Source organism: Anolis carolinensis, chromosome 3 (genome assembly GCF_035594765.1).
Source record: "Anolis carolinensis isolate JA03-04 chromosome 3, rAnoCar3.1.pri, whole genome shotgun sequence".
In the NCBI taxonomy this organism is placed as follows: Eukaryota; Metazoa; Chordata; class Lepidosauria; order Squamata; family Dactyloidae; genus Anolis; species Anolis carolinensis.
In genome coordinates this window covers 36,579,315-36,590,322 of record NC_085843.1, presented here as the reverse complement: position 1 = coordinate 36,590,322, position 11,008 = coordinate 36,579,315, and the positions used below count along the sequence as shown (strand labels likewise).

Here is an 11,008-nt window from a genome sequence, read left to right as displayed (position 1 = left end):
GTATCTGTATTTTGCCTAGTTATATAGTATCTTTGATTCAGCAGTTTGAACATCTGTGTGGGGTCAACAGGCTTTTTTCTCAGTTTTGCTGTATTAGACACTTCTCTTTGCTTTTTAAGGTTCCCCCTATTCATGAATTCAAAATTTCCTTTGAGCTATTTATAGGCTGAAATTTGGAAAGTATTGGTACATTATTGATTTCCACTGCAATGAGAGATAAAGTGGCCATGGGTTCTATTACCAAGCTTCCCAGTTCTCACCCACTCTGGGGAACAGAAGTGAGTTCCTGTTTACCCATTAGAATGTATGTGGGGATAATGGGCAGCAGAACATGGTCTCCTGCTTCATTAGAGATCATAAGGGATCTCTGGGTTGCATTATAAAGATGCCCCTAAGCTCTTTGATGCCGATCTTCTTTTTCAATACTTATGAAAATAAGAATCCTGCTACCAGATGGGAGACTAAGATGACAATTGAGACATTTCTGAATATTATCTACCTGCTGCAGGCAGAATCTCTGTGTGTTCATGGGGGAATCCACTTTAAAATAATCATATATACCAGTAGTAAAATTACTTGCTGAAATGCTTATCCTTATGTAGCCATAGCACTTCCTAGTCTGCTCAGATGAAATGGCAGATGTAGAGAAGTACAAAACCCCTTGGGGGTATGGATGAAATTTGCCATCTGGTCTCTATTTTTAAAAAACCTCCAAAGGAGACTATCACTCTCTGAGGAAGCATATTCCATTGTTGAACAGTGCTCACCATCAGGAAAGTCTCATTATGGCTCCTTCCACACAGCTGAATAAAATCCCACATTATCTGCTTTGAACTGGAATATATGGCAGTGTGGACTCATAACCCAATTCAAAGCAGATATTCTCAGATTTTCTGCCTTGATATTCTGGGTTATATGGCTGTGTGGAAGGGCCCTAATATTCAGGTAGAATCCCTTTTCCTGTAGTCTGAATCCATTGCTCTGTATCCTAGTCTTGTGAGCAGCAGAAAACAAGCCTGTTCCATCTTCTAATATTTAACCATGGCTATTATATCCCCACTTAGGGCCCTTCCACACTGCCCTTTATCCTAGGATTTGATTCGAGATTATCTGTTTATCCCAGATTATCTGGCAGTGGGGACTCATATTTGAAGCCCTTTATCCCAGAATCAGATCCTGGGATAAAGGGCAGTGTGGAAGGGCCCTAGATCTCTGCTCCATGTTGAAAACCCAGTTCCCTAAGCCTCTCCTTCAGAACATATATCGTATTGATCACCCTCCTTTGGGCATGTTTCAACTTGTCAATATTTCCTGAACTGTAGCGCCCAGAACTGAACACAATATTCCAGGTGAATTCTGATAAAAACAGAATAGAGTGGTAATATATGTATTTGATCAAACTATTTTCCTATTGATGCATCCTAAAATCGCATTGGGTTTTTAAGCAGTTGTATAACACTGCTGACTCATTTCCAGCTTGTGATTTAAGACTGCTAGATCCCCTCCAGATGTACTGCTGTCAAGTCAAATGCAACCCATCTGATATCTCTACATTTCATCTTTCCCCCTCCTTTTTCTTCTTTTGCCTAAGTGTACCTTACATTTCTCCCTGTTGAAATTTGTTGGTTTTGTTGATTTGCAGTATTAGCCACCCTTTCTAATTTGGTGCCATCACCCAAGTCATTGATAAAGATGTTGAAGTGTTATTCAATGTGAGTATGCAATATTCCCAGTAGACACAGAATGCTCACTCTTGGGAGCAGAGGAACATAAAATCATGTACGTAGAATACTCTATTATGAAAGAAAATATGGCTGGTTGGTTAGAACACAATTTTCCCATTATACAATACTCTATTTTTTTACAAGTGCTGAAACTGTTATCTTTTTACCAAACAAAAATATAACTTCTAGCATTTCCAATAGGAAACCAGAAGGTGGCAGCAAGAGGTCATGGTCTTCTTGCGAAGAGAATGTTAATTGGCAGTGTGGCTCCAAGGTAAATAAACTAATGTGGCAGTTAACAAGGTCACCTACGTTCAAAGGCTTGTTAGCCAAAGGGAAATCTTTTATGTTAACACCCACCTGGAACCACTGTCAGTTCAACTAATTCTAAAATACAGGCTTACTCCACAGATTTTGAATCTAAAAAATGTTAAGTATTTGCATAAATGTTTCTATTCTTTATTGCTTTCTAAGATAATCAGACATTTAACTGGATTGAAGTTTCTGAATAATAATAGCTTGCGTATTTTTCTAGAATCGAAAGTGCCTCACATATATTATCTTTCTAACCTTTAGCAATTTTTCAAGGACAGTTTTGATCTTGTTATACTTATCACTTAAAGAAAACCTTAGTGGTTGGCTTTTTAAAAAAGTGGCATTCAGATTTTAATTAAGATGCCTTAAAATTGGTATCTGTGGTTCAAAACAGTTGGTATGCTAAAATGAATTCCATACTTTGCATGGCAACACAATGGGTAGGAGTTTACTGTCAATTGTGAAAGCTATGAAAGATCCTTTCTATTCTGACCCACTTGAGACCAGAGAGTTGTGGAGGTGAGCCTAAAGAAGCTCCAATAATTTTTAAGTTGTTTGCTTAGTAATGTGTGTGTCTTCTCATGATTCTTTGCTTTGCCCTGTAGCTAATCTAAGTGGCCTTCATCTTGACATGTTTCTGTGTGTATGGCTAAAAGAGTGCTGATGGCCCTTCTGAAGATGGAGTGAGGGCCCCTAAAATGTTTGTCACAAGAGAATGTGGGTCATGGCTTTTAAAAAAAATCTCACACATAACAAACAATATTATAAATGTCCTTTACTTTCTGTTCTTACTCCATTAAAACAAGTTTCTTCTGAGCCACTTAGAAACAAGATGGCCTTGGTTTTTCCTTAAATGATATGTAAGGTGTCGAGCACTGTTCCCAAAATGGTTTCAGCAGTTTGCATAGGCCTTCTAAAGTTGAGATTAAAACAAAGAGTACATTCACCACTGCCACTGCCGAGAGTTTTCATTTCTCACCACCTCGGTTTGAGGCAAAGCATATCATGCTCCTTACATAATCTAACAACTTTTACTCAATTTGTATCCTGAGGAAAGCAGTTTTTTAGACATTGGGTTCTTCATTTTCCGTCTTAGTTAGCTAACAATCCCATTTCCTTTTGCTCATTAGAAAGTCATTCTGACAAAAGGGATTTGCAGTAGAATGTTACAACATGGAGTATTCCAATGTGATTCATTACATTCAGATTCTCTCATATTTTCCATTTCCCAAACAAGAAGCAGTGTGTTTCCACTGAACACATTCAATACAACATGGATAGGGGATTTTCTTTATTTTTCTGGATTTCCACCTCCTATTGAGTTTCCTACTGATTGACTGATACTTACTCAAAGAATGTTCACCAATAATTCATTAGCTTAGAGAAAAATGACATCTGAGTTTATATGTTGAGTCCAGCTTTGCTTAGCAACTTCATAAGTTACTTGTATGAAGAGACAGATGGCATGCTTGCTAAATTTGCAAAAGATGTCAAACTAGGACAGGTAGGTAATATTTCTGAAGACAAATCAGGATTGAAGGTGATCTTAACAGGTTGGGGAACTGGGCCAACTGCATTTCAAGAGAAAATATAAGATACTGTATTTATGGAAGAAAAGCTAGCATACAAATATAGAATGAGTGACACCTGACTTGACAGCAGTATGTGTGAAAAGAATCCAAAGATATTAATAAACTGCAAGCTAAACATAAGCCATGTGACATGGCAGGAATAAATTCTTTTCAAGACTTCATCAATAGCACTATCCTGTATAGAATAAACGAAAGTAATACATTGCTTCAATCAGATCCCATCTGGACTACTGTGTGTGGTTCTGGACACTATAGTCCAACAAGGAAATTGACAAGCTGGAATAAGTCTGGAGAAGGGTGAAGGGTAGGAAAATAAGACCTCTGACAAACAGGAGTGATCTTCTTAGGCCAAAGAAGATAAGACAGAGAGGTGATATCTAAGATTCCAAATATCTCTACATGTATCTCTAAACGTCTGAAAGATTATTTTATGGAAGTGGAATAAGATCATTTTCTGCTACTCTAAGAGGACAGGACCCAGAGCAATGAGTTCAAATTGGAAATAAATATCCTATTCTCATCAGATGTTAGGCAATTTTAAAATAGATTGGAATCCCATCTCTTAGAAATGTTTTAGTTGTGCATTCCTGCAATTGTATGTGATTGGACTTGATAACCCTTATAGTCCCTTGAAGCTCTGAGATTAAATGATTCACACTAGTCTACTGACACCACTCTCTCATGTTGCTAGTTTTTTAATTGTATTGAGCTGACTCTCCTAAGTCATTCTCTCAAGCCCTCAAAACAAGATCTTGTTTTGCTTCTTCAATGTATTCTTCACTGTAGGTTTGATAAAGATCTCCAAAACATTAATTTTTTTTAGAGCAAATCTCAGAATTCCCCAACCAGTATGGTAATGACACCTAAAGAGTTCTAGGAGTTGTATTCCCCAAAAAGTTATTTTCCTGATTTCACCATGCTTACACACAACCAATCCAGGCACAATGCCCTTGTATAGCTGGAGTAAAGGAAGCCTTCAAATCCCAAATCTATTGCTGCAAAAAGTGACAAAGGCTTTTGGCAGTGAACAAACTAACAGATGTATTTATTTATTCACTTTTTGACAACTTGTAACCTTTCAGCCATTGTTCTCATAATGACTTGCAATTATGAAGAAAATGTTAATAAAGTAACAACAGTAGCAATAAAGTATTACAAGAGGGACAGATTAAAAATAGAGGAGACAACTGTAAAACACTAACTTGGTCATGAAAGATTTGGCAGAGGAAAATGTCCTTGGTATCTTATGTTAAAAGACAGTTTTCTGATTAAGAGGCATGGGAACATGGATACGACTGTCTGAATAAGACATCCTATGTTGCCCATCACCCTGACAAATGATAGGACAGGCAGGAGTTTCATTTTATTTTGTTTTGAGCCTAAGTTCTCAAAAAACAGGATGCAATATATGGAATAAGACATTCCTTTGAGTATCCTGGATCTATACATTTTGTGGTTTAGGGGAAATGCATTCTCTCCTTCCAGATTTGCTCCAGTTACAGTAGAGCAGATGGTGGGGAAAAACATCTTCATGGGTATTTCTGCTTTAAAACAAGATGTGTAGCTACTGCAGCTTATTCTTAAGCAACTGCAATCTGTTGAAATGTATCTATATATATAAAAGAGTGATGGCATCACGGCGACTCACAAAACAACAAAAGTACAGGCCCCCCAACCTCGAAATTTGACAACACAACCCATCATCCACCCCTCAAGGTTGATACAACAAAAAGAAAAGAAAAACAAAGTCCTAATTAGAGGGAGAGCAATAATTTTTTTATCCAATTGCTGCCAGTTTAGAGGGCTAATCTCTGCCCACTTCGTCTCCTAGCAACCAACTCCTAGCAAGCCAAGGGACAGCCAGGGTTCAGTTAGGGGACAGGCAGACTTAGGCTATCTAATTTGCACTGGATTTTATGGCAGTGTAGACTCAAGGCCCTTCCACACAGCTATATAACCCATTTATAATCTTATATTATCTGCTTTGCACTGGATTATCTTGAGTCCACACTACCATATAATCCACTTCAGTGTGCATTTTATACAGCTGTGAAGAAGGGGCCTCATATAATCCAGTTCTAAGCAGATAATATAAGATTATCAATAAACAGTAGACTCTCACTTATCCAACATAAACAGGCCGGCAGGATAAGTGAATATGTTGGATAATAAGAAGGGATTCAGGAAAAGCCAATTAAACATCAAATTAGGTAATCGTTATACAAATGAAGCACCAAAACATCATATTATACAACAAATTTGACAGAAAAAGTAGTTCCATGCGCAGTAATGCTATGTAGTAATTACAGTAGAGTCTCACTTATCCAACACTCGCTTATCCAATGTTCTGGATTATCCTATGCATTTTTGTAGTCAATGTTTTCAATATATCGTGATATTTTGGTGCTAAATTCATAAATACAGTAATTACTACATAGAATTGGTGTGTATTGAACTACTTTTTCTGCCAAATTTGTTGTCTAACATGATGTTTTGGTGCTTAATTTGTAAAATCATAACTTAATTTAATGTTTAATAGGCTTATCCTTAATCCCTCCTTATTATCCAACATATTCGCTTATCCAACGTTCTGCCAGCCCGTTTATGTTGGATAAGTGAGACTCTACTGTACTGTATTTACAGATTTACCACTAAATTATCACAATGAATTTAAAACACTGACTACAAAAACATTGATTATAAAAAGGCAGACTGCGTTGGATAATCCAGAACATTGTATAAGCGAATGTTGGATAAGTGAGATTCTACTTTAATATGAAATAATTACTGGGATAGAATAATGCAGAACAATATAATCTCTAAAACCAGAACAGTAAATAAACAGGGGAATTCCACACAGGAAACAATCAGGGCCAGCTAACACCTCCCAACAAAGTATTACCTTCATCAAAGTCTGGCAAATCCTCTGTTTTCTCAGGGCCACAGACAGTAGAAGCACACAAAATATTGCAAACAGCACCACTCTGAAAACAAGGGAATTCCAGACAGGAAACAATCAGGGCCAGCTAACACCTCGCAACAAAAAAACCACTCAGGGAGGAAACAGCCAGGCTTTAAAGCTGCAAGGCCATTACATCCTAATCATTTTTCCTAATTGCAGCATTCATACTTGCCTCCAACAGACAAAAAGAACAATCAGAAATATTGAATATTCACAACCTTTAGGAAATAATATCCCCTGATGGCGCAGCGTGTTAAAGCGCTGAGCTGCTGAACTTCTGGACCGAAAGGCCGCAGGTTTCAATTGGGGGAGCGGAGAGAGCCCCCACTGTTAGCCCCAGCTTCTGCCAACCCAGAAGTTCAAATACATGCAAATGTGAGTGCATCAGTAGGTACTGCTCCGGCAGGAAGGTAACGGCGCTCCATGCAGCCATCCCACATGACCTTGGAGGAGTCACCCCACTGTGGGGGAAATGCAGCATGAGAACTGTCCACAGGATGAATTTCCATTGTGCCCCATTACATTTGTCCTTGTCTCTTTCCACCATTTTCCTTATCCCCTGTCTCATTTGTGCCATCTCTTCTTATTGAGTCTCATATGTGATTGTATCTTAGATCTGTACTGTATCACATTATCAGTGTTACTATCACAACATTTATCTATAGATTTGAAGAGATTTGTATAAATGTGCCAAATAGAGAAATCTGATTATGTGCTGTACAAAAAACATTCCAGGTATGACTTTTATGCTACACATAAATCACAGCTTGTTTGTCTGGATCAATTGCTTCAGAGGGCATTGCTCAAAACTGAAGTTCCACACATAGTTTCCTTAGTCTCCTTCCTTGAAGACTTTTAAACAGAGGCTGGATGGCCATCTGTCAGGGATACTTTGATTGTGTTTTTCCCGCATGGCAGGGGGTTAGACTAGACTAGAGGGTTCATATGTTCTCTTTCAACTGTATTATGTGATTCTATGATTCTAAGATTTCTATGGATTCAGTGGAATGCTTAAAGAAATGGATACTAGAGTAAATCAAGTCTAAACTCTGCCTAGAAGCTGAGATGACTAAACTGAGACTGTTGTATTTTGGATATATCATGAGAAGACATGACTCATGACTGACTATGATAATAATGATTGGTAAGGTAGAAGGCAGCAGGAAAAGAGGAAGACCCTATTCCATGTTAACAATAATATCTCTTATAATTGATTAGGTGTAAGTTTTTAAACTTTGTTTCTGTTTTTAAATACATTACAACTGTACCCTCGGTTTTGCTTCTGATACAATAAATAAGTGTTTTCAGCTTCTCAAGTGTGTTTGTTGGGAAAACAGGAGAGGACTTTTCAATGGCAGCTCCCAGACTGTTGAACTCCCTCCCAAAAGAGACCATGAGGGGCCCATTCCTCTTCACCTTCAGTAAGCAGGTCAAGACCTTCCTCTGCCAGTACGTATTTGAGGAACAGTAAGGAACTTGCTGCTGGGGGAGTGTGAGCGAGCTTTGGGGGATGGGGGGTTAAAGGCTATTTTAAAATGTATTATATTTTAATCTTTATAATTTTTTACCTTAACACACACTGCATTATTTATTTTTTGTTGTTTTTTTTTTTTAATTGTATTGCGCTTTTCAAAACTCTGACCATGTATGGGATTTTTAGCCACCTTGAGTCCCCATGGGGGAAAGATGAGGTATAAATAAAGTTAATAATAATAATAATAATAATAATAATAATAATAATAATAATAATAATACATTTATTACTATACCAAGGTAATAGTGATAAATCCCTTTGTTCATTTAGTGACAAAAAATGATGAAACTCTCCCTTTTCCTAATTTGCCATTTGAATGTGAAGTTCCACATTAAAAGCTTAATAAAACCCTTTCATCAGAGGAAGGCAAGTTTCTCAGGTTGCAACTTTGCCTCCTGAGGCCCAACATCGTCTGCCACACATCTCTTAAATGGTCTGAAGTCTTGTGGAGGACTTCATCCTGTTGTTAGTGCTGAAGAAGAGATTATCTTCCAGTCTAACTCCTGTATATATGATGAAGGGCTATTGGAGGGTCATCTTTTCATTGACCTCAGAAATAGGGTCACTACATTAAAAACTGGAGACGTGTTGGAGGCAGGGGGTTAGACTGGATGGCCCATTGAGTCTCTTCCAACTCAAAGATTATATACCTTTAATTGTTGTGTTGCAAAGGGAATTTCAGCAAGTGTTGCTTGTTGCCAGCTAGGTGCTATGAAAGCAACATTTTAAATTTCCCCTTCTATACAAATTAAAAGGGCAGAGCCCATCTCCAGTTTTCAATCTGGCCATCCTATCACAGGTTAGAGTGGCCAGTTTAAAGGACTATTACTATGCTGTTGCTTTTACTCACAGCTTTGTGCTCGAGCAACAATTGAATCTCTTAAATGCTTTACTACTGTATTTCTTTTATTCTTAGATGTGCTATTTTCCCTGAATAAACATTTTTTAAAATGGTGTGTGTCATAGAATAGCCATGCTTTTTATAAATACATAAATAAGGTTCTCTTTTTTTGGTCGTGGTGGTACCAAAATTAGTTGTTGCCTTACAATCAATGGAGTCTAAGGATCTCATCACATTGAGGTCCTCAAGCCAGGTGACAGCAGGGGGATTCGGTGGGCAGCATGGTGAATCCTTGGGGCAGCAGGGGAAACTGTCACTCCATGTCCCGCATTGCCCATATCATTGCTTTCCCCATCATACAAAGGAAAGTGTTGCCACCCAGCCTCCCCCTGTGGTAGCTTCTGGGTCATGTGATAGGCTTCAGCATGCTTAGTCCTGGAAGCATCCTAGGATGGAGCCCAAGGCTAATGTGGTGAGGTCCTTGGAATTGCAGAAATACAGTAGATATCTGGCCTAATTTCTTGAAGAATTGCTGGGTGGAGGGTCATGGGTATGCTCACACAGCACATATACATCAGGTCTGGTGTGAATGAATCATGGTCTCATAATAGGGTGGGGCCTGACTTATTAAACCAATGTGCCCCAGCCAAGAAAACAAAGTCATAACTTCCTTTCTCTCCAAATGTCTAACTGCTTATCTACATGGATGCTTTCATAGCACCTGACAGAGAAGCAGAAAGGAAATGAAACACAGAAATAGGCTGGTGGTATCTACCAACTTGAAAAATTGCTCCTGGAGATTATTGGAGTTACAAGCATCTAAAAAATAATTTTTGAGAATTGAGAAGGTGCTTGTATGGGTTTAAAAGCTTCAAGGGCCAAGGCTGTATCCAACTCTGTGAGCAAAATTGTCATTCAAAACAGTTTTTTTGCAAAATCTGCCCTGTCTTTCACAATCTTTATTGGTGTCAAACAGGGAGTCTGCAGTTTCAAATTTCTTTCAGAAAGTTCTATGACAACATGGAAACAGGCCTCACTTATTCCATTTGAGCTCTTTACACAGAAATTAATATTGTGTGTATCTCCATTTGTCTCTCTGGGAAAGAGAGTTGAGCATCCAGAAGTATTCCCATTTCTCTGTATGATCCTGAGAAGGATTAATGTAGTTTAATTAGCATAACATTTATTGTTGAGTGCCTTCAAGTTTTTTCCAGGCTATAGTGACTCTAAGGCGAACCTATCACAGGGTTTGTTTTACATCATTTGTTCAGAAGAGATTTACCATTGCCTTCCTCAGAGGCTGAGAGAGTGTGACTTGCCCAAGATCACCTAGTGCATTATATGGTCATTGGCCAAGTGGAGATTCAAACCCTAGTCTTCAGAGTCATAGTCCAACACTCAAACCATTACACCATACTTGCACAATGTGACGGTTAAAAGTTTCTGTACTTTGGGTTTGTTTTACCCAGGCTCTTCTCCCACTATGACAGCACTAGTCATTCCCTACCCGGAATACTATATGTATTATTAAAATGTGAGGAAACTGGATGCTGCACTTTACTGAATAAAAGTTAACAACATTTGTCAGGATTTGGAGCCTCAGGCCGCACCTTTAATTCATCTCTATAAAACACAAGACTGTTGTCTCTGATGGGTGGGGTTCACATTTCCTTTCACAAAACTTACTGACGAACACAAGGTTACAAGGTGTGTATCTCTCTCAAGTGACAGGTGAGTTTCAGCTGCGTAAATCTTTGCCCTGGGGTTTTTTGGTTTGCAGCAGAAGTTTTGGGTAGGCAGTTATTGCCTATATGATGTTCCTATTAAAGAAACCAGTGACTTGAAGGTTGGGTTGCTGACCTGAAAGCTGCCAGGTTCGAATCCCACCTGGGGAGAGTGTGGATGAGCTCCCTCTATCAGCTCCAGCTCCATGCGGGGACATGAGAGAAGCCTCCCACAAGGATGGTAAAAACATCAAAACATCCGGGCGTCCCCTGGGCAACGTCCTTGCAGATGGCCAATTCTCTCACTCCAGAAGCA

General features: G+C 38.6%; 1 protein-coding gene across 2 annotated transcripts in view; it reads left to right on the top strand.

Moving 5' to 3' along the window:
* Positions 1-10,597: 10,597 nt before the first annotated feature.
* Positions 10,598-11,008, top strand: part of upk1b (uroplakin 1B) — a 44,335-nt gene continuing 43,924 nt past the window's right edge. Inside the window, exon 1 of one of the 2 annotated variants that reach the window (XM_062974751.1) lies at positions 10,598-10,699. The gene's annotated coding sequence lies outside the window, so the exon portion shown is untranslated. The remainder of the gene's footprint in view (positions 10,700-11,008) is intronic. The other variant, XM_062974753.1, reaches the window with a different exon arrangement.